Source organism: Prenolepis imparis, unplaced genomic scaffold, assembly GCF_030444845.1.
Source record: "Prenolepis imparis isolate NDT839.2.m4 unplaced genomic scaffold, iyPreImpa1.0 SCAF_2, whole genome shotgun sequence".
Classification (NCBI taxonomy): domain Eukaryota; kingdom Metazoa; phylum Arthropoda; class Insecta; order Hymenoptera; family Formicidae; genus Prenolepis; species Prenolepis imparis.
Genome location: NW_028141160.1, coordinates 20,246,008 through 20,270,601, shown reverse-complemented (window position 1 = coordinate 20,270,601; position 24,594 = coordinate 20,246,008). Strand labels below are relative to the sequence as shown.

Here is a 24,594-nt window from a genome sequence, read left to right as displayed (position 1 = left end):
TCTTGACTAAATAAAGTAGGTAAATATGCAAAAAATAATTCTATTTTGTTCTTCTATAAATATATATAGATAATTCTAATGGAGATTATTAAGCAATGATTTCTATTCATAATAATTATATAAATATCTGCATCCGTTCCGTCAATATCTTGCAAATGTAAATTATATCAGATATGTGTAAAATATATTTTTATTTTATGATACAATTTTGTGTCTTCTTTAATTAATGCAGAAAATGCACTTAAATCATGAAATAATATTATTGCATATAATATACTCTCTTAAATGGAATTAATATATTATAGCTAATAAACAGTAGTTTTAGTTATATTAAATATAACATTAGTTATATTAAATATAACATTAAAAAGAGTAAATTCTTATTGAAGAGAATTGGTTGATATGGTAATGGTTAATTTTTTAGTGAAATTTTATTATCAATATTAGTGAAACACAAGACGGAAGAGCAAAGTGTGAATGTTTTTACTGGAAATCAGTGAAATACTCATTGATCTTCGAAATCTTATCACTATTTTAATTTAACATTTTTGACTGTGTGATTCAGTTAAAAGTTTAAAAGAATAAATATATATGAAAAACATTAAGATTATATATATGTATCTAGCATTGTTTCCGAAAAGCTTTGAAATCGATCACGATTGATGAAATATAGCTTTAATAAGAATTTAATTATAAATATCTATTTAATTAATGATGTGTTTAATGATATTTAATTATATTTAATAATTGTATAGTAAGAATTTAAAATCCGGTTTTAACAAATTGCAATACCTGTGATAGCTAATTGTATCCCGGAAACTTAACATTCGACGCTCAAGAAAGTTTGCTTTGCAGTAAACAAGTACTCTACGAAAATACGCACCAACGCTTTCAACATGCACATTAAATTTCCGCGCCAGAAACTTAATCAGTCTTAGAATTTTACATATCCTTACAAAAGGAAATAGGATATACATACTGTAAATTAAGACAGTCCGTTCATATGTAATGAAGAGAATTCTCTATTTTTGCAACTCTTTTTTTTGCCAACAGTATCTGAATTCTTTGTTGCGGAGAACGGAAGGAGCAGCTAGAGATATATGAACGAGAAAGTAAGAAGGTACTGCATAATTTTCGAATTATTCACCAAGAGTGCTTCCAGCGCGTCAAAGGGATTTGTGGCTATTCGATATTCTTCAGCCGACCTCGCTCAAATATATTGTACATTATAGTGACGTAGTGAGGGTCCAGCAAGATCCTGGTATGGACAAATGAGAATCTTCCAACTGTCGCTCCGTGTGACAAAGGTCTCAATTATTAACGATTGTCATTAAATATGTATTGTACTATATAATCATACGTTTATAATGCTATGACCTTTATAATCCTATATTATGCTTTGCGTACTAAAAGCAAAAGGTACTGACAATGAGCCGAATTTTCAGTAAAATTTCGGTAAACGATGAACTTGTATTTCTTTTTGGAATTCCGTCTATATGTGTGTGATGCGTGTTCTATGCTTAAAATAATGAAGTTTGCAGAAGCAAATGCAGTAAAATGTTATTAAAAATTTAAATTATTGTGCATACAAAACGTAATATAGAGAACGGTTGCATGTTATTCAAAATTGGCTTTTTGTGAAAAAGAAAGTAATGATAAAATTTGTAAAAATGAAAAAAGATCTTTTTATTTTGCATATATTGTGTATATATATATATATATATATATATATATATACACAATATATGCAATATATACACAATATATATTCTATTTAAATTAAAATATTTTTGTCGCAGAATTAAAATATTCAATTTTCACAAAATTTTATTCAGTTTGTTCTTTCTAATCAAATATATTACAATAATCAGCACACAAAATTGCTTGATTTTAATTATATTAAATAATTATCTAAATATTTACAGTATAAAAGCAAAGTAGAAAATTAGCGTCGAATCGATTAATTTTTGAGAGATCGATACAATCTTTTGTGTATACGTTGAATACGTTAAATTAGTGGTTGCCAGCTGGCAGCTTCAACAACTAAAGTGCATATTCGATACAAACTACTGGTACGTAGAGATTACCTTAATTTTGCGCTTTCCATAGTGCTAAGTAGAGATTATAGTTTGGTATAGTACCTCTTTTCTACCGAAAGAATGCAATCCGGATCCTGAACTAATAAAAATTCTCCAATATTAACTTTCGACCGATTTGTTTACGAAACTCATGTGCTAGCAATAATAGAAGTTAAAATTAACGTAAATCTAGATATATATATATTCTGTTTGATATATTTAATCTTTTACAACTACACGTGAATATATATGATAGCAAAGGCAACGCAAATGCATTAATTATTATTATAGCATAATTAGAGAATATTAGTATAATATTATTTGATTATCAAATTACAATGTATGTTATTGGGCTTTGATGTTGCTTTTTTATTAGATATTAAATATATTTATATTATTATTTTTTGCATTATCCTATTACCATTTCAAGAAGTATTTAATAATATCATTTAATAAATAAGTCTTGTTATATGCAATAATAATTATGCTGTAAGTTACAAGAATCTACTGCTGTCAGCGTGATCGGAAAATTTCAAATGCCATCGATTATACGCCATCTCTATCGCCCCGGCCCATCAAATCGCAACGATATCCGCAGTAATAATGCCAGATCAGTACTGGCGCTGAACTATGCGAGAGTTTCGTGACCGTCTGAATTTGCGCCAAGTTAACCAAAGTACCTCGACATTTCCAGTTGCTCAGTCCACACGGATTCCTGCTATCCGCCTGCCCACTCTTCTCGCCTTACCACGTGCTACTAGGTGGATAGGTAAATTTAATCTGATCCCATCTCCAAGTCCTAACTGCGTATTCGAATCCCTGAGTTAGCCTGATCCGTCACCCGCGTTTCACGACATTCGCAGAAAGGGCTGCGGCGTGCAATTATTTGAATTACTTCGAGTTACCTCGTTTCTCACTGCGAAAATTAGAAAGCGTCTCTAGTGACGTTTTGCATCAAGAAGAAATGACGTTTCGCCGCATCAGATATTATAAGTTTGTCATGAAATTAGAAATGAATAATATCATAATTGTTAAAATCCTGAAATCGCCAAAAACCGTTTATAAATATATAATCTTTGATTTAAAAAATAAAAAATATACTTAATATGTTAGGTTACAGAATTAAATTGCATTAAATTAGTTTATTTTTATAGCAATTATATATTTACATGTGCAATCTACTATTAAAAAATGATTATAACATACTAAAACACACATATTATAATATATTTATTATAACATATTATTATTAAAAAGATTAAAAAAAGAATGCGTATGAGCTTTTATAATCTTTATTACACGAGAGGAATAATTTAACCATTTCTTTGCCATGAAAAAGTTTTTATGTTCGAAAAATATCTAGATATATTAACTGAATAAATTTAATTATGATATATATGTACGAAAACGACTAGTTCACAGCGAAACCATTTCATCTAATTAATATTGGTGGTCAATTATGATCCTTAGAACGCGCACCACACTTGCACGATCTTTGCGACTCACGTGTATGCGATTCGACACCACCAAAATTGGCACTGCTCTTGACAGATTTAGCCTCGGCATGTTTAACGACCACCATCATTCCGAGCCCGTTTGCATCATGCAATTTTCAATAGGAACGATATTTACTCTTCTACATACACTTTTGGCGTGCGGTATGTATGCCTGAAATACCTTCCGACGCAGAAGTATCCTCATTTAAGCACTTTGCATATTTTACTGCACTTATCTACAATCAGCCCTTGGCAAAGTTTCCATTCGTCAAGTGCATGCCGAGTCGTTTCGCGCAGGAAATATAGAGTTTGCATAATAAACTCTTAAGGTAAAAAGGTAAAAATTTAAAACCGCTCTAATATCGTCAAAAAACAATTGATAAGATTAATAACAGCAAAGAAATTGTATTATGATATGACAACTATAAACACTTTTAATATCTTATTATCTTCTTATAGTTTTTATTTAATTTAATTTTATCTTATTTTGACATTTAAATAATTATAAATATTTATATTTTATATTATATTTATATATTTTTTTAATTTTACGAATTTAGTTTTAATCTTTTATCTTCTATTTAAATTTTATAACATTTTATTTGTATAACATAATATTTTTATAAATTTAAAATTACATTACATTCTTTATAATTATGTAATTAAAAAGAAAGAATAAATAATATTAATATTACATCTAATAAATTTGATGTAATAAAAGTTTGTGCTATTTTTTCTCTTTATTGATGATTTAGAACCGTTTTCAAAGATACATAAATTACGAAAAATATATCATTTATTTATTTGTTATAAAATTAGCAATTTAATTTGCACGTATTTTAATAAACTATACTTCCGATTTTGGTGATTTAAAGGGTATTGCACATCAGGTAACCGTTTACAGAGAAATAAAAAGTTGCAAAGAGCAAAAAGACAAGAACATCCGGTACATCCCGTATTTCGCTTATATGTAATATATATATGAATCATTGATAAAGATTACTATAATCTTAAAAACTCGTTCTATATACAGCTTCCCGTGCCCACCAGTTAAAATGTCGCAAATGATTTGTGGATATAAAATTCACCATCATTCCGCTTAATGGCTTTTTAATGTCGTTCTCGGAATTTCTGACGGCAATAACGATCACGTCGTCAGACTGTTGGTTGCTTTGATAATGTCGTAAAAACTCTTATTTCTTCGTGATTTTTAATGAGGCTGTATTATTCTCAAATCTACGCTAATGAAAACATATTAATTAATTCCTCGAGAAATAATAAGTTTTTTCTCTCGTTAGTTCCAAATCTAATATAAATTAAATAACACTTCCCTATGATAATTCTAAAACAAATGGGAATATTATGGAAATTATTATTTCCATTTGTATTGAGATTCTCAACATTAATATACAATTGCGAATAAGAAATGTACATACAATTCAGATGTGTTACTTTGACAAAATGAGAAAGAGATCTTTATTATTTTTTTTTAATCGTCTTGTTTAATAAATTATAGATATTTTATTTTTATTCTTTTTGTTAATAAAAATTTGAAAAGAAAGTTTTATTAGCGTTTCATGTACAGACACGCATTTATGAAGAAACCAACTTTAACGGCTCTATATAGTGACAACAATATACAGTTTTATATTATTCCTACGTTTATTTTTTGCAGTACATTTTTCTGAATAAAACGAAATTAGAAGATTCCGAGATGAAATGCGTTGCATCAACTTGCATCATATTTCTCTACTAACACAATAGATATAACGCATAAAACATAATCGCATTGGTGCTTTTTCTTCATTTTCGACAAATAGTTCTTATTTAACCGAAACTACTATGTTACATCTCGTAGATGTACCTCCGGATGTTTACAACGTATCTATCTGGGTGAAACGCCCATGCTTTTTAAAGCATGCTGGAACGAGAAAAAAGCAAGAAAACGAAAATGAGAAAGAGAGAGTAAGAAGGATCCTTTTAAACATACTTGTATCATCTGTCAGTCGCGAATCGTTGATAGATCTCTGAAAGCAATTAATTTGCCGTACAACGGGATCGAAAAGCCAAAGCGTAATTTCGACTACCCTCGATCGATCATCCCCTTTGCGCGACTAGTTCTATCTTAATGAAGCCATTTCCCTCATCTTTCTTGCTCGTTCGTCCTTCCTCCTGCTCAACTACCTACAATCCCCGATTGATTCTTGAAATGCTCGCACGAAAAGCTCTCATTCACCTACAGGACAGATTCCCATATCCTTTATCGCTTTTTCGCGTTTTACTTCGAGACTTTTATTTTCGCTTCTCTATCCTTCTCCCTACGTTTCTCAGCCTCTTAGTATCTTCATCCAGGTCTAACTTTGCTAATTATATCAATTCCGAATCAATTTTACCAACATTCTTCGTACCTGCCCCGCCTTTATCCCACCGCTGTCGCGTCATTGAATTACAAGAATCGCTTCGAGTACTGCAGCCGCTCGATACGGGAATTAATGGAAGCGCCGTTACCCATTTAAGTGCTCGATATGATAGCCGACGTCGATGGAAAATATGACTACTATACCGCCCCTGACATGTATATATCGATGATCCATCTTGCCGTTTTAGTATTTGCTATTATTCCTCAGGTGACAATACCCGCTGTCACAGTGTCGAGTTACTTCTCGAATGACATAAAAAGCATGTTCACAAGTTTAATATCGTGATACGATTCTCTTTCTCTCTCTTTGTCTTTCTCTCTTTCATTGTAACAGGAATACATTTCCGACTTAATACACTTGCGAGAGTTACATGGACAAAATAGAAGTAGTAATAACGTGCTTTATAGCGTAACATTTGCTGTTTTCACTATGTTTGTTCATATTGTTTAATTAATTTCAATTCACTGACTTTTATTCTTGTTATTTATAAAATTTATTATATATTAAAAGTTTTTGCATGCATGTATACAAAACAAATTGCTATCTGCAAATATTTATTTTAATTGTTTTACTTTATACGACAGTCGTTATACTGATATTTAATATAGTTGAAATATTTTACGTGAATCCATCAATAAAATCAAAAGTCAAGTGTTACATCTAGATAGGAGATAAAGTTTTTTATTTGAAATTTATACATATCGGAAAAATTCATGATCATGTTTATTGTAAATTATCAGTTTCATGATCGTGTAGAGAAAGACATTGTACATATATATGTACATATATGTACATATACATATATACACATTATATATTTAATTTATTTACTGGTTGGTAAATATATACTGAAGATTCATTAAAAAGTTAATTTTTCTATTGCAAATCTTCCACTAATAAATTCTAAATATACCTCTCAGTAGAAATTAATTGCATTTTCGAGATAATCCGTCAAATCGAGATAAGCTATCAGAACGCTTATCATTGCATAGAATCAATGCAAACTAATTTAGTGTCGGGGCTTATATACCGGTTGAAACCAAAAGCTTCTATGCACATTGCGTATACATATATTATTTATATATATGTATATACACATATATATGTAATATATATATACTTTTATCTCCTATATATTATATCTATCATATAATATAAATTTATTTTAAATACACATCCATTTTCAATTACTATAATTATATATTATGTAATAAGACAAGAATCATCTATTAAGAAAGATTCCTCTACTATACATATATTGAAATCTAATAAATTCTTCTTATTTGAAATATAAGAAATTAATTAAGATGTTTAATTGATTGCATAATGGTCACACTGGCTTGCGCTATAAATAGTAAAATTTGTAAAATGTATTTCAGTTAATTTATGCTCGTTCGCATATGATTTTGATAACAACAACGTATGTATAACGAAATTTATTGTGCGAATTAGCGCGAAAAATAATAACTTACAAAATTGTAAGCAAAATGTGAGCTTAATTTTCTATATATTTTTAGATAAAATTTTTTAGATGGAAATTTAATTAATAAATTAGATTTTTATTTAAAAAACATAGAGTAGGTATAGGCAATTCTTCGCACGTAGTTTGCGGAAAATTAATAGCATCATTGTTCGCTAAAGATTTTTGACATCGTGGGTTCAACTATAGTTTAGTATCTTATTCGTGTCCTTCATGTCTCGTATATGGCGTGTATTCTGTGTATATTGCACGTCGGTCGATCGTGTTATATACGACAATCGAGTACATTATATCGAGTGCATTAAAGTGAATGTACAATGACGCGGTGCGTAAATAAATGCGCCCCTCTTTCGCGACAAAAATCTCACTGTAGAGTTTTCTACTTGCGCGATGCTTTTACATTTGCGGTTACATTTGCACTATCTAACCAGTAAGTATGCCAAAAATGCCAATTAATTAATAAATAATTTCCAAATTGATATCGTATGACTCGTACGTGGATTGTTGTTTGCTATATTCGTCACAAGTATGTGACAACTGTGTGGCTTAATGTTCTATTATTCGGTGTCGCTATTGCTAACCATCCATTATTGACCGCTACTCCACTTTGTGCGACGCGTATCCGCATTCACTCTCGCGAGAGATAGGTCTGCGCGACCAGTATATAATATCCGGATCTCTCGGTTGGACTTGTTTTTCTAGTCGGATGGCTTACTTAATATAGTGGGAATCACGAGGATTAATTTTAACAAATGTTACATCACGATATTCTTTAAAGAAATGATTGATAACTCTTCTGCAATATTTGTAATATATGATTTTTTGTAACAATTTTGTAATATGTCTTATTGTTGAAAAAAAATTGTATATTATTATTGGACAGATGTGCTTGATAGTAAGAAATGGCATTATTAGCAAGAATATTTGAATCAACATTCTCTACGACATAATAAAAGTCGATGAAAATCGCTGGAGACAAAACATATCTAACGTCAATCAAACATGTGAATTTTTCGTGTTATCCCTTTCTATCTAATTACATCATCATGCACGATGGCCACAAGTGGCATGATCACAAATGTACATGTACGTGGATTCAATCGAAAGTGTCAGTGTATCCATGATCCCATATAAAATTACACAGAGATTCGAGTTATGTAAAATGTATGCAATCGAATTGCAAATTCTCTGATTATATTTAAATGTTATATAAACTTATGCTTATTTTTGAATGCAAAAAAATTAGAAAATATTTCTCTCTTTAAATAATAATATATAGGTATAGTGTAATATTATAATAAAAATATATTTAACAATTTTAATTCTATATTACATTACTTGATTTAAACCGTAAGATAAAGTATACATGTATATAATAAATTTAAAATCAGCAAATGCATTTTGATGTTCTACATATTCATGAAATGGTCTGCATTTGTTTACACACGACTTATTTGGAATACATTATGCATTGTGTCGGACTCGGTGGAATGTAAACTTCTATTAGCAAGGTTTTTGAGCTAATACTTTTATTCGCAACATTATTGTCATGCTTTTTTGAATAGAAAAGATTACATGCTATTATTTCTAATTTATACTAAATATATATATATATATATATATATATATATATATATTTAGTATAAATTAGAAATAATAGCATGTAATCTTTTCTATTAAAAAAACCATATATATATGTATATATATATATACTCTACCCAAATATTAAGGAAACACTTATTATTGTTAAAAAATAAACAAAATTCAGGTAGCTATAACTTCGATAAAAATAAATGCAATTCAAATCCAAAAAAGGGTTTTCTACTTTCAAAAAGTTACTATTTTTTTAGTTTCTGCAAGTTTAATAATTCTTACATAAAGAAAACCATGAGATGGACAATATGAGAAATTAAAATTTTTATTAAGAAATTTAAGTTTCTTAGTTGTAGCATTATAATCAATTCAGTTTCAACAGTAAAAAATTGCAGAATATAGATTAATTTTTATTAAAGAGACACAAGTCTTATATATTTTTTAAAATGCTATCGTCATCATCAATTAAATACATGCAATTCATTTGGACGATATTTGCATGATCTAGGTGTATTTCTCTATACAAATCAAAAGCAAATTAATATAAATATAAGACACTGTTTAGCTGCCGCAAGATATCTTTCATATAGACATAAACATAAACAATATTTTGATGCTATATGTGGATACGTCCGGACAAGATATAGAACGTTGTACACAGTACATCCATGTCGATTGTACACGTCGTAACGTCGTCTGGTCAAAGTGAACGTTAAGACCGTTAGGAATTGCAATTTATAAATTATCATATAACTGTCTTTCAACAATACGTATCTGTAGTGGGAATTTCTGACTTATAAGGGCAGAATCGGAAGACATTCAATCAAATAGAATTTTGTCGAGTAAAGAAGGTGGAAAAGAAAATCAGAAGCGAATAACACAAAAGAAAAAAACATTATTTACGTACAAGTAAAATATGGATTGAAGAGATTCCTGCGAAAACAAGTAAATTATGCGGAAATTATTTATATTAAATATAATTTTGTTATTATTTTCAAAAAAGTTATATCTTTTAAACCTTTTGATAATTATGATTAAAAAAACAAATAAAAATAAGCTTTTATTAAATGCTATAAAAAAAAACATACATGGAATAACTATGTGAAATGACACTCTGTGTAATATATTTTATAATTTTAAAATTGAAATCAAATTTTTTGTTGCAAAATTTGTTAAATATTATCAGAAGGACAAGGCTGAACAAGGAAAACACTGTAAATAGATTTTAAAAAATAAGAAAAAATTATCAGACATAAATACTCTATCAAACAAAGTAGATCAAAAACATTTTTGTTTATATTTTAAAAGTTTTAAATACGATAAAGTATATCTAGCAGTGTTCTATGTATGTATATGCAACAAATAAAGTTCTATATATTAATATGGAATTCAGTGAATATAATACATTTGATTCTTCCAGAAAAAAATAATGAATTTTTAAATATTTTGTTTATATGATTATACATTATACTTTTATTTAGCAAATATAAAATTATAATTAAATAATTTAAATTGAGAATTAAGAAGGCTATAGGAGCCGTACGCGGTTTTCGGTGCGTTGATTCCAACGAAATTTTAATTTTTCGTTGGAATCAACGCACCGAAAACCGCGTACGGCTCCTATAGCCTTCTTAATTCTCAATTTATATTTATTATAGAAGGAGCCTTTATATTCTTAATATTTAAATAATTTAAATTCTTTATATCATAAATCCATTTTCTATTAGAATACCTAATTTTGCAGTATATAATTGCTTTTGCAATATAGGTACATAATTAAAACTTACATTTTTATTAATTTGATATGTAATATATAAATATTATACACAAAACTGTATTATATATATATATATATATATATATATATATATATATATACATATATAATAAAGATTTTTCGATAACAGGTATGAGCTTACTTTTTATTTTTTAGATTTAAGAATTAAATTATGCACAATTGGACAACTGACCACTCTTACTTTCGATAGTTATTCTCGATAAAGATAGAAGATAGGTACTCGCCAGGAAACACACTAATAAAATCAATTTGATCCAAACTAAAAAGTTAATACGCTCGACGAAGATCCAAAGTGTGTTTCTTTCTTTATATATAATATTGCTAACGATCAACCAATGGAACGTTCAGATTGCACTCCTGCTGAACAGACGCGCGTAAGTTGCAAGAAAGAAACGAAGGACCTCCGCAGGAAACGTACTGCCAATGTAAACGAATCTAATGCGTGTGTGGAAGAGAATTTCAAACGGTTTAAAACTGAAGAAATTACATCCATCGATGATACGGTAAGGATTTACAAAGTAAAAAAAAAATTTCCTCGCAGAAAGCTAACGTAATCATATGCGTATACACACAAATAAAGAACAGTATATATACCATCCCTGCGATAAACAATTCAGTTCCAACTATAATCTGAATTATCATTTGAAGCACACCCACGAAGGCGAGAAGGATCACCTTTGTGACATGAGTGATAAAAGATTCGCTGAGACTGACATGGAGGAACATCGGCATATCACCGGTAAATGTTTACACGTTTGTAACACTTGCGGCAAAACATACGAGTCTGAGGCGATTTTAAGTAATCACATCAAGATTGAGCATACAAGCAATACATCCCAGTATGTGTGCGAGAATTGCAAGAAGGAATTCAAAAGGAAATATCATTTGACGCGACACTTCCTAGTGCACACGAACGAAAGAGATTACACATGCAAAACATGCGGCAAGAGCTTCAAACATAGCTACCATCTCACAGAGCATAAAAACTGGTCAGCAAAGTGCAAGCTCTTAAAAATCAAGTGCACAACCTAATTCGGATAAAATTCCAGATATTTTGAATACTCTTGATATCTAAAACTCAAAATTATTCTTCAGTAAATAATTTTATTTTTGCGTGGCTCCATCTTTAACCGCTTCGCAATTTTCCAATAATATTTATTGGTATCGAAAAACCTGAGTACTCAAATATATATTCAAATATATATAACTAATAATGTAAGAAAAAAAATCACGTATTATTATGTTTTTTATTAAGAAAAAAATTCCCGAAAATAGATTATTTTTCGCGCGCGACAAAGGTACGTAACCCGTTAAAAAATATAATTCTTTAAAGATTTTTAATTTGCTATAGAGACAACATTCATACATACACAGAAGAGAAAGAAATTGTTTAATCTTTTTTTTTTTAGAAGACAATGATATAGTATTTTATACTTCTTCCAACAATTAATATGTAATGCCTAATTATTATCAGGCAAGTGATAATTCTAACTTGTAGTAATTCCTTATATTATTACGCTTAATGTCTCGTTGGATCTATTAAAATGTTAGTATGTTTGCGTTTCCCATATTAGTTTCGAGAGGCGCCAACATGTAATGTATGTGTAAACATCATATAATTTCTACTGAAGGCTATAATAACAACTTCGCGCGTGCGTTATTCCTTCCTAGATAACAATATATTAAACGAGGCGTCATATCGCTAAGCGAGACACTCGTTCATGCATCTCTCCTTCAAGATGAGCGATTTATATCAGCGTACTTTCTAAACTGATACTTGCAAGTTAGTTAACGATTACGCTCGACAAGTAATGCAATTAATTAAATGACGCGTCTATTTCATCGTATAAATTTCTGAAACTGTACATATTTTATCGCAATATCAGTCACTTTTGATATAAATTGTAGCTTAATTGCTATATTCAAATGAAAATTATTATATGTACATCGCATTAAACAGCTAGAGCAGATTCTATAAAGCGAAAACGTATTAGAACGGAGAAAATCTAGATTCTTGTAAAAGATCTATGGTAATCTGTTACGTTAAGCTGTAACGTTACAGCTAATTTGAATATTTATAAAGGTCGGTTGCAATATAAGAAATATCAACAAATTAATATAATTTTAGGCGTTTTTAAAATTTAAACCGAGCTACAATTTAATACTGTGTATCAATACTTCTCAATAATTAGGGATACACTTTTTTTTAAATACAAAGTGCAAAATTCGTAATATGCAAGTTGAAAATTGTACTAATATAAATGGAAATATTTGATTTTAAGTTATGAAATAATGTATACATGCAGTATCGAGAAAATTATATTCAAATTTGAACTAATTGTAAGTTTAAGATATATACAAAACGCATTATATTAATACAAATTACAACTACATACTAATGGCGTATAATATTGTGTAGAATCTGTAGAATACATGCTTTAAGTGATTGACTGCGTTTGTTTATTTTACACGTAGTGTAAAGGCAATTTATTCGAAAAACACCTAGTAATGTGTTTGCATAACATGAAAACGATTTATCCGGAGATTGATTCCGTTACGTTTAAAAACATTTACGTCATTGTAAAAATAAATATCTAAACATAAATACAAGTTTTTCGCGTTTTCCCTTTCTAAAAAAGGCATGTTAACTGAGTGAATTCAACTTGTATCGAAGTTTTAAGGCCTTTTATCTGCGATGCTGATTGACTATTTCGGTTCGTGTTGTGCGTTATATTCGTAGCATCGAAAAGCTATTGTCGCGAGAGTTAGCAGTTTGACAGTTTGTCCAAAATAAAATAAAATAAAATAATATGTTTCAAATAATAAGTTATAATACTTTATTTTCGAATTAATATTTTTGACAGTTATCAGCTGATTTCTGTCAAAAAATATTAATCGCGGATCAAAAATATTATAACATATTATATTACTTACAAAATATTATTATTTTAATTATAATAATATGTTGTAAGTAATATAATATATGTTAAGTAATTTATATATATATACTTATAATATACACTTTGTCCGCAATTAATATTTTTTGACAGAAATCAGCTTTAACTGTCAAAAATATTAATCAAATTTAAAGTATTAAAAATAAAGTATTAAAAATATTATTTAAAAACATATTATTATTTTATTTAATTTTATTTTGGACAAACTGTCAAACTGCTAACCTTCGCGATGACAGCCTCTCGATGCTATGAGTATAACGCACAACGCAAATCGAGGCAAATAATCAACATCGCGAAAAAGAAGCAGCAATACTTGCGAGAATTAACTTAACATGCCTTTTTTAGAAAAGGACTAGAACAACACAAGCGCGCGCTGCGCGCGCGCCATTCTTCGGTTTTATATTAAAAAGAATAATATTAAAAAAAAAATAATGTAAGGTTTATTTAAACTCGATTAATATTATTTGACCGATATCAGCTGATTAAAGCGTTAGTTTGTTAATTAAATTTTTAAATAAAAATATGTTATAGAAATTAAAATAATAATGTTGTAAATAATACTTTTAACTCGAATAATATTTTATGACAGAAATCAGCTGATAACTGTCAAAAATATTAATCCAGTTAAAAGAACTATAACATATTATTTAAAACATATTATTATTTTAATTTTTAAAACATATTATTTTAAAATTTAAATAGCAAATTAACGTTTTAATCAGCTGATTTCTGTCAAAAAATATTAATCGAGTTTAAATAAGCTTTATATTATTTTTTTTAAATATCATTTTTTTACAATATAATTATTATTATTAAGTACAGAAAAGTATTCAAACTCTTGTATGCAACAAATAGAATTTTAAAAAATGGTACATGTTACTTGTACCTATATACTTAGTGTTTTTTATCATAAACTAAAAATTTGTCACTCACCGATCGCAGCAGCGGAGTTAATGACATTGAAGCTACGTTGATCTGTAACATATAAAAAGATCCAAATTATAGCAACGCCTAAATTACTAACATTTTTGAAAAATGTTGTATACAGATATTCGATGCATACAATTATAAATAGATATTTAATAAAATAATTATATAATGATTTTCGAAAAACTATTCTGCTCAACTTTTTCAAATATTATATAAAAAATTTTTAAATATCATATAAATAATTTTTTTTCCTAATTTTTATTTAAGTTATGCAAAGAAATAGTGCGCGATTAAAATGATATATATAAAAGAATATATATATATATAATAAATTACTTACTTTAGAATTGCTCCGCTATTGCCCGATGCCTCCTAGGCCTGCTCCTCCTCTTAGGTTCTCAAGATCCGTCGATTCGCACGTTGCAAAAAGTTTATTTTTACTCGTAAAAAGTTTATTACGCGACATTAAAACGCGCGATACTTTGTACGGCACTCCCGCACTTAACGCGCGACATTTTTAACGACACTCCCGAATTTGGACGACGATCTGTACTATGATGATCCATCGATCCTTATCAGACAATCGATCGAAACGTAACCGATATAATATAATAACATTAGGCGAAGACGCGACAACCACCTGAAAATCGACACACTTCATTGCAAACACGATGCATATTTCAATGCGCTCGCTACATATGAATATTATATATTATATTGTAAAATTATATAATATATGCCAAATGTCTTTTTTTTGCATCAAAATTTTATCAACTATTCAATCAATTGTTATTACTGCGAAATATATTCAAAAATTTAAGAAATGTATATATATATATATATATATATATATATATATATATATATTATGTATATAAATATACATATATATAAATAAGATATATTCAAATATAAGAAATGCATATATGTACTTATCGTGTTAAAGAAATAATTAATAATAGGTTATAAATTTGTCGCGATAAAACGATAGTTTATCATTCTCATTCTCTATCGCTTCTACTTTGAATAAATAAATTGCGCAAAATATTTGTTTCAACGAATAACTGCCGCCTTGTGATACGTCTATGAATCTTTAATCGTAAAGTTAATTAATTATTAAATACCTGATAATCACTAATTGTTCGTAGAGATTAATTGCGTTTCGAGAAATGCACACAGAGCATTCCACTACCCGCCAGCTTGAGTCTCGAGTGTCGCCGTGCAAATGCCTACAGTAGTACGAAGTATGGTTATGTCGCACATATACACGCGTCATAAACAAACTTCAAGGCGATGCACCTACCGATGTATCGTCGCTCTGAAATGTTATATCGAATATTTAACGCTTCATAAGCTATTTCGAATATGCTGCTTCTCGCGCATTTAATTAATTATTAATATATGGATCGCTACACATTACAACTCTAACCTAAATTATTCGATCCGGCGATTCATATGTATGCCTCGTATATGTTATTTTACTCTATCTATTCGGATATAATAATTATAATGGCAATTAAATATAAAGCTATATTTAATTAGATAATTAACTGTTATTAGCTTGATAATTGTTTGTAAAGAATCGCATTTCAAGGAACGAAATACGCGGAGCACGCTCTACCTACCTGCCGACTCGAGTGTCGCCGCGCGACTGCGAATGCTTACGTCACGCGTACGCGTTCGTCAAAGCCATGTGCCGGCCGATATATTGTCGTTCTAAAATGTTATCGAATATTTAACGCTCTATAATTCTATGCTGAATATTTTGGTTATTGCATATATTGAATTGAATAATAATATATAAATTGGTACATTACCGCACTGTCCATTATCTAAATCATCCCATCTGGTGATTCATGTTTTATTTTATTCTTTCTATCTAAAAATAAAAATAAATTATTTAAAAAATTAATGTCGTCCGTAAAAAATATTACACAATAAATTTATTATTAAATTAATAATAAATTATAATTTTATTTTTCTCTCACTTCAAGTTCTGTGTGAAATGATTAAAAATCGCGCAATATATCTATGTTATGTATATATTTGTTTGAATAAATAGCAATCATTTTGATATTTATGGATTATTAATAATAATAAGAATTAAAGTAATGCAAATTATTGTATCAAAAATTGTTTGTAGAAAATGATGCTTGATATTAAAAATAAATTATAAAAATAATATTATAAAAATTCTACATTATATATGGGGCGATAATTTTATGATATAAAATATTTTAAAACATGCAAAAAATTTTTTCCTTACATATTTCTATAGTATATTGTCTACAAATTACTTGTAATAAAAATATACGAGCCTACACACTTTTTAATTAATATACATAAAAAAGTTTTCGCCTTATAAGGTCGGCGGAGATAATTTCATGATACCTAATATTTAAAAAAAAGCCAAAAATTAATTACTTATATATTTCGATTGTATATTGTCTGCAAATTACTTTTGTAACAAAAAAATACGAGCCTACACACTTTTTAATTGATATACATAAAAAAAAGTCTCCGCCGCATAGGGTCTGCGGCGACATAATGTCGACTTTTAATCTTTTAGAACGAGCCAAAAATTTATCTTATGTATATTTCGGCAGCACATTGTTTGCAGAATATTTTGGTACCAAACAGACACCAGCGTACAAATTCTTTTATTTAATATACATAATATAAGAATGTGCCGCATATGGTCCGCGGCCACATTGTGTCGACTTTTAATATTTTAAGACGAGCCAAAAATTCATTGAAATATACAAGTGATGAATTTTTAGATAGCCTTTAAATATCAAAAGTCGACACTGGGTTGCCGCGGATCCTATGCGGCGCATACTTATATTATGCATATTAAATAAAAGAATTTGTACGCTGGTGTGCATGGTACCAAAATATTCTGCAAACAATGTACTATAGAAATATACAAGAGATGAATTTTTGGCTCGTCTTAAAATATTAAATGTCGACACTTTGTTGCCGCGGATTTTATGAGGCGCATTCGAATATTACGTATATTAAATAAAAGAATTTAAATAATATGTTGTAAATAATATGTTATAATACTATTATCCGCGAATATTTTATTCACCATGCACATCTCGCGCGAAACTGACCGCAATAATCTGAGCAGCGGTATTGCCAAGCGCAGCCTATACGTCTGTCATACTGCGCGTCTTGAGCGAGACTGATTCTTGATATTGCGATTGCGAGACTGACGATCAGTCTCGCGCGAAACGCGCAGCGTGGCGGACGTATGGGGTGTGCTTGGCGACACTGCTAGTCTCAGAGTCTTGCGGTCATTCTTGCGGGAGACATGCAGCATGGTGGATGTGTATGTACAGACGTGCGAATTTAATGAAAGCGCAGATATTTTGGTCGAAAGATTCTTGTAGAAAATTCTATTTTTTGTTTGCACTTTCTGTTTAAATACTAAATTTTTATACATTGCATAATTAATTCACATATTTTTATGCATGCATTGCAATCAAAGCATAAAAAAAATATATTTTTTATGTATTATAGAATCTGCATAAGAATCAATTTAATTATAATAGCTTTTTATAATATATTTTTCTTTCTTTTACTTTATGCGTAAATACGTTTTTACCTCAGAATTATGAAGTATCAGAATTATCATATCAGAATTACACTAGATATAAAGTAATTTAAAAACATTTTGATATGCTAACATAAAAATAATAATATTGGATTATACACAATTTTGTTTGTTCACATTATTACAATAAAACTCACAATAGTTATCAGCGTTCTTGAGAAGTCATATTCACAACATTGCTAAATTGTAGAATAATTAAGATCTATCACATGTTAAATCATTTTTTGTTAAAGTTTAATACTTTAGTTGCATTTTTTCTAAATGTCTTTTTTTCTCATATCTTTTGTTTTCTTTAGATTAATCTATTGAAATAAAAAAAAAAAATATTCTGCTTATTTATTGACTTTTTAATTTTGACCAACATTTTCAGTTTAATTTTTAGTTTAATTTCTTTATCTTATATCTGTTTATATTGATTTTTTTTTTGTTAACTTTTAACACATTTAGTTTATATAAAACTCATTTTTAATAAAATTTTATTACAAGATTTCAAAAGTTTTCTTTTAAAACGAAGAAAATTGATATCTATTACGGCTAGAGAATATATAAATTGAAGTTGATGCCATTACAGAACTTTTTATGACAGCAAACCGTGTTCTTGTCAAAATTAATGCGACACGAAGTTTGAAAATGTGATGAATCTCGTGTGAACTTAAAAGCATCAACGCAGGCGAGCGATTTTGACACGTCGAACGGATGAAATGCGCTTAAATTACTTTGGCCTAGATGCTCCATTGACATTTTGGCCGCGATTCAACTTCGAACGAGGACACACTGCGACATCCGGCAGCCTAGCCATGTTGGGATTTAAATGGCGGTAGGGCTAATTAATAGCACGCCATCGGAAATTTATTACGTCAACGGTTATGTTTCAAAGAAGCACGCTCGCTCGTAACGGCCATCGTTGACAAACTTAACAAACTGCCGTTGACAAAAGGGACTATACAGAGGGACTCGCATTTCAAGGCAGCGCGGCGGCGAACAAAGTTACAAACTGGCGGAACTTCATGCTGACGAAGCCGTAAATACTTTCGTTGGCGTGTAACAAAAAAAGTTTAATTTCACGAGCTCACCGAAACAAAATTTGCGGTGGTTGAGAAGTTCTTCTCGTCGAAGTAAAGAGCTACGCTAAATTCGTCGTGTTCTTTTTTTTTATTATTACAAGAGTATGCGCACAAAACCAAGCACACATCGTTGGTATGGCGAAATTTTCGTAGTTTTCTATAAAGAACGCTTTCACGTTTTTTATAAGCTTGTATTCTTAAGTTATGATATTACTTACATATCTCTCTCATAGTTATAATGTTATGTGGTTCTTAGTTTTTAATCACATAACATGTATAAATTAATGTGATATAATTATGCATATACACTCATGACAAGAAATAATACTAACTCTCTTATAAAATATGCGACATTTTGCCTCAAATAGTATCTAATGTTTTATTATTATAAAATAAATGCAATAGTTGCATAAAAAAATGGTAATAACAATGATAGAATTATTTTCTTTTAGAAAGAAAATTTTTTGCTGTTCTTTTTGTTTTAATTTCTATATAAAATACATAAATATTAAGAGATGTAGAAAAATATTTGAAGAGAATCAAAATGTAACAATTTAACATTAACAAATACACACACGCGCACATACATCTCTATTATTACTAATATTATTCTATTATATACTACTATATTAAAGTGAGAATTGCGCTATTTCTTTTGGAAACGTTCCAAACATATGTAATTTTCTTGTGATATATGCCAGTTTAATTTTTGGCTTTTATATCTTTTTATAATTTTTTGCCTCTCTGTGTAGATACGAAGTCTTGTTATTATAAGTTAATGATACCACGAGGGATACAGTTCGTATTCCATATGGACGAGAAAGTCTACGCCGAGTTTCGATTAAATGTGGTAATGAGGAATGTGAAATATCCCTCGAGATACTATTATTCTTACCTTCCCTATGTAACTGAGCATTCTGAATATACTTTATTATGTCTTTATCAGAAAAGTTCATATATATATATATATATATATATATATATATATATATGTATGTATGTATACAGTGAGTTATTTGTTTCTTTATGTACAATTTCATATTTTCATTTAATTGTTATTGCTAGAAATTAATGTAGCTTGATATTCGATTACATATTGTGTAATATAATCATGATGCATTTTAAAAATAATATTTATAAATCTCTCTCTGTCAAGAGGATAAAAATATTAATATTGAAACTAAATTGTTAAATAAATCTAACAAATTTAATTTTATAATTAATTTTATATAAAATTATTAATGAATCAAACTGACATGCATCAATAATTATTAATATTAAAGCATAAAGCTGTTATTTCTTATTGAAAATTTAATTTATAAAATAAAGATTTATATATATATATGTATATAGTGCAGAAAAAAATATGTAGGTCGAGATTTTCGTCAATATAGAACCAGAAGCGATTCACGCAGTAATTTGAAATTATGTGGGTAATTAAATAATTAATCATGGTAAATGGCATAACATGATATGGGGAAACAAGTTTTGTTGGGCTCGCATGTAATTCGTGGCACGGCATCGCATGCGGCTGGCTCTTTCGTCATTGAAACTCTGACACGCTCATAAACACGGAGCTCATTCGCTCATAAACACCGCATGCTTATCATGTAGGCCTGTTAGAACCCAATTATGGGTCCGATCGCAATCGAAGGCCGCATTCGCTAAAAACATGCAGAAACTCACTGATCTTAGATGGAAATATACCGCTTTTATTGCAAATAGTGTAACGCTCCGATACGGGTGTAACAAGCAAAGTTACGGCGAAAGGTGATAATAAATACTTTGTTGTACATGTACATCATTACAGAAATATAGTTTGCGCAATTTTTTAGCGCAAAATAGTGTAATGCAGATTGTCAATTACATATTTATAATGCGATGATATATTGATGATATATATATTTTTTATATTAATTTACTAATTTTTATCTTTTTTATTTATATATTTATTTATTAAAATTTATTCATTTCTTCATTTCTTAAAATTAATTTTTAAATAAATAATTTTTTATTGCGAAAAAATGTAATAGAAATTGAAATAAAAATAAGAATAAAAAATAATAGATACACATAAATTATTCATTATTTGAGTAATAGCATAAAAAGGAAATGTGACATATGTAGATGTATACATATAATAACAGTATAATCAAAATACATAATATACATAATATATAATATATTTAATACATAAGCATAAATAATAAGGTTTTAATTATTTGATCTAATATGTAATATGTAATATGTGCTAGCTTATAATAATCGTTATCAGTAAATAATTTAGTAAGTATTAATTATTATTCATTATCAATTAAATATTGTCATGGAGATTGGAGTCTATATTTCTATCTTATAATTTTTAATTTATTAGAAAATAGATACCGTACAAAGTATTTTTGTTTGTTTTATAAATAACTCAAAAAAAGAAGAAAAAAAGTAATAGAAATATTAAGTTACAATATTTATTATTTTCTAACATTTCTATTATTAGCAATGTTGATAATAAACTCATTATATATATTAACATTATTTTGTTTAATATAGAAAATAATAAATATCGCAAAAACTAGATGCTAGGGAAAGATAAGGATAACAACATTATGTAGTATATGTACAACTAGATAATTCAAGTTTTCCGGAAAATAACGGTAATAAGCAGCTTGGAATATGCAATTCATGCGATTCATGCGTGTATTATGGCATGTGGGAATATATTAGACTCTGTACTAATGCATACCGACACATGTATATATATCCTTGTGTGCAATGGAATATTATTTCATATTCACATGTGTGTTTACCGCGGGCCACATCCTGCGCTGCATGTATAACCGAGAGTTACAGAAGCGAAAATTTCCCGCTCTGTGTATTCCACGAAAGCGTAACGTGTTCATACAATTTTTCTATTTCTTTTACCGAGGAAAGAGACGACATTACGTGTACAGATTGCACATTTAAATGGTATAAATTAAATCTCTCTTTGTCCTTTGCTTGGGTTTTGATCTCTTACCCCTTTTACATGCCCTTCTTCACACATGTTGGAATACATAAGAGCTGCTAGGTACAATTTCAAAGAAAGTGACTTTAAAATATTTATTCTAGAGATGTTATGAAAAATTGTTTTAATGTATATATTATTATGTCAATAATATAAAAATGTTTTAATAAGTATAAAAATCTATTTAGCTTTGATTATTTGCAAATAAAATATAAGCAGAAATCTGTACAGTTATCTTTAAAATTATTTTTTTAGGAATTAAGCATTAAGTTTGTGAGATTGCAGAAATATAATTTTCTCTGCACGTGCATTCGACACAAACTTATCGATTTTTATACGTACAATAGTTTACGAAAAACAACTAAAAAAAAAGATGATACGAATCCTTGACCTATCTAAATGGTGATCTTGTCAAAGGATGGACCAAGAACGTCCTTATATGAAGAGATATATATAGTCAGCACAATATTTGAGAATTCAAATTTGAATTTAAATTTGTGAATGCAAAGTTGTAATTAAACGAGATATTTAATATTTTTCTATGAGTATTTAAAACATTTAGTGAAGAAAATTATATATAGTTAAATAGGCGTTAAATCAATTAGTATGTAAAAATCAATACAGTAATCATATCTTGCTAGAAATTTTCTATTATCTGTCGAAGCTGCTCATTCAAACGCTTTGCGAGAAACAGCTTTACAGAAACTTGAGGACAAATATATGACCGAGTGTTTCAAACAGATTTTGATCGTAAGTTATTTTACACACGAGACACGAACGTTGCATATAAATCAAGATTCCTTCAGCCTTCATAAAAGATGTTCGTGGGTGCGCTTTTTTGAATAAAAAAGAGGCAGAAAAATGGAGAAAAATCAGTGAGATGCTAAAAGGATAAAGCTCACCTTTCGATCCATCGACGATATTTTGATTTATAGACTGGAATATTTAAGTACATTTTTTCAAACAATTCTTTTTTTGAGAAATACATTTTACAATTAAATATTAGATACATCTTAAATAATAAAATTACAATATTTTATCTTTTTTATATCTAATTAATTACAATAAAAACTAACGTGCATATTGAATTTTGATTGTAAATGATTTCAAAATACATAATTTAATACATAATTAGAAAATAATACAGTTATTTCAACTTATTAGTTTGAATTAGAATCTGCACTTTCCCATTTTCTTATTAATCCAAATTTTATATATTTACTTTATACTTATATTTACATATACAAATATAAGTTTTGTGCAATTTATCAATTGGATAAATTATAGAAAATCAATTTGATAGTAATTTGGCTTTCGCTATCATATATATTCCACATGAGAAAACTTTATGGAAAAATTGAGCCAATCTTATCGGGTGAGATACATTTCGTGAAACGTGGAACGTACAGAAAAGTTGAAATAAATAATCGCCGTTGTAATGTAGGCCGCAGCGATAAACCGCATCGCACATATTGCACCAACCAACGCGTGATGCAATCAGAATGCAGCGGATCGTCTGCTTGAAAAATGCATCTGGTCCTCGTCTAAATTCGTTGGTAGCCGTGTACAATGTTTGTCCAGTGATGTGCAAAATCGCGCGCAACATACTATCGTTTCGTGAGCGCGTGATTTTCGAATGAGATTGCTACGAGAAATGAATGGGGGAGAATATTTTCAAGAAATATACGAATGTACCAAAGCAGCTATCATAAACTTGATGGAACTATATTAAAATTCTGCAATATCGCTGAATTTAATTAATATTCGTTGATAGTAGTGGTTTACTACAATTTATTTACTTTAGTACCTCTTGAGTTTCATTATTAATATCATATATTATTTTGAAATGTTATACAATATGTAAATTTAATATAATTTAATATACTAAATTTAATATAAATAAATTGCAATTTATAATATAAATAAATAATATAGGTATATATTTTTTATTATTTAGTATTAGATAATAATTTTATACAATGCACATATTAATAATATAATTTTATTTAACAAAATTTATAAAATTTACAAAATTTTTAAATATTTTAATTGAAGATTTGCACGCAAATGCACATAGATTAAAATTTTAATCTAAGTTGGTAACTTTTCGATCTTTATTTTAAATTATTTCAGCCACAATAAAAAATAATAATAAGTA

General features: G+C 28.6%; 1 protein-coding gene and 1 long non-coding RNA gene across 4 annotated transcripts in view; one reads left to right on the top strand and one right to left on the bottom strand.

Moving 5' to 3' along the window:
- Positions 1 to 15,303, bottom strand: part of LOC145946087 (uncharacterized) — a 30,054-nt gene extending 14,751 nt beyond the window's left edge. Inside the window, exons 1-2 of the long non-coding RNA XR_014426978.1 lie at positions 15,093 to 15,303; positions 14,756 to 14,797 (exon numbers count right to left, since the gene is read on the bottom strand). This is a non-coding gene — a long non-coding RNA (uncharacterized LOC145946087). The remainder of the gene's footprint in view (positions 1 to 14,755; positions 14,798 to 15,092) is intronic.
- Positions 1 to 24,594, top strand: part of Dop2r (dopamine D2-like receptor) — a 226,487-nt gene that overhangs the window by 176,075 nt on the left and 25,818 nt on the right. The gene's annotated exons all lie outside the window — the stretch shown is intronic.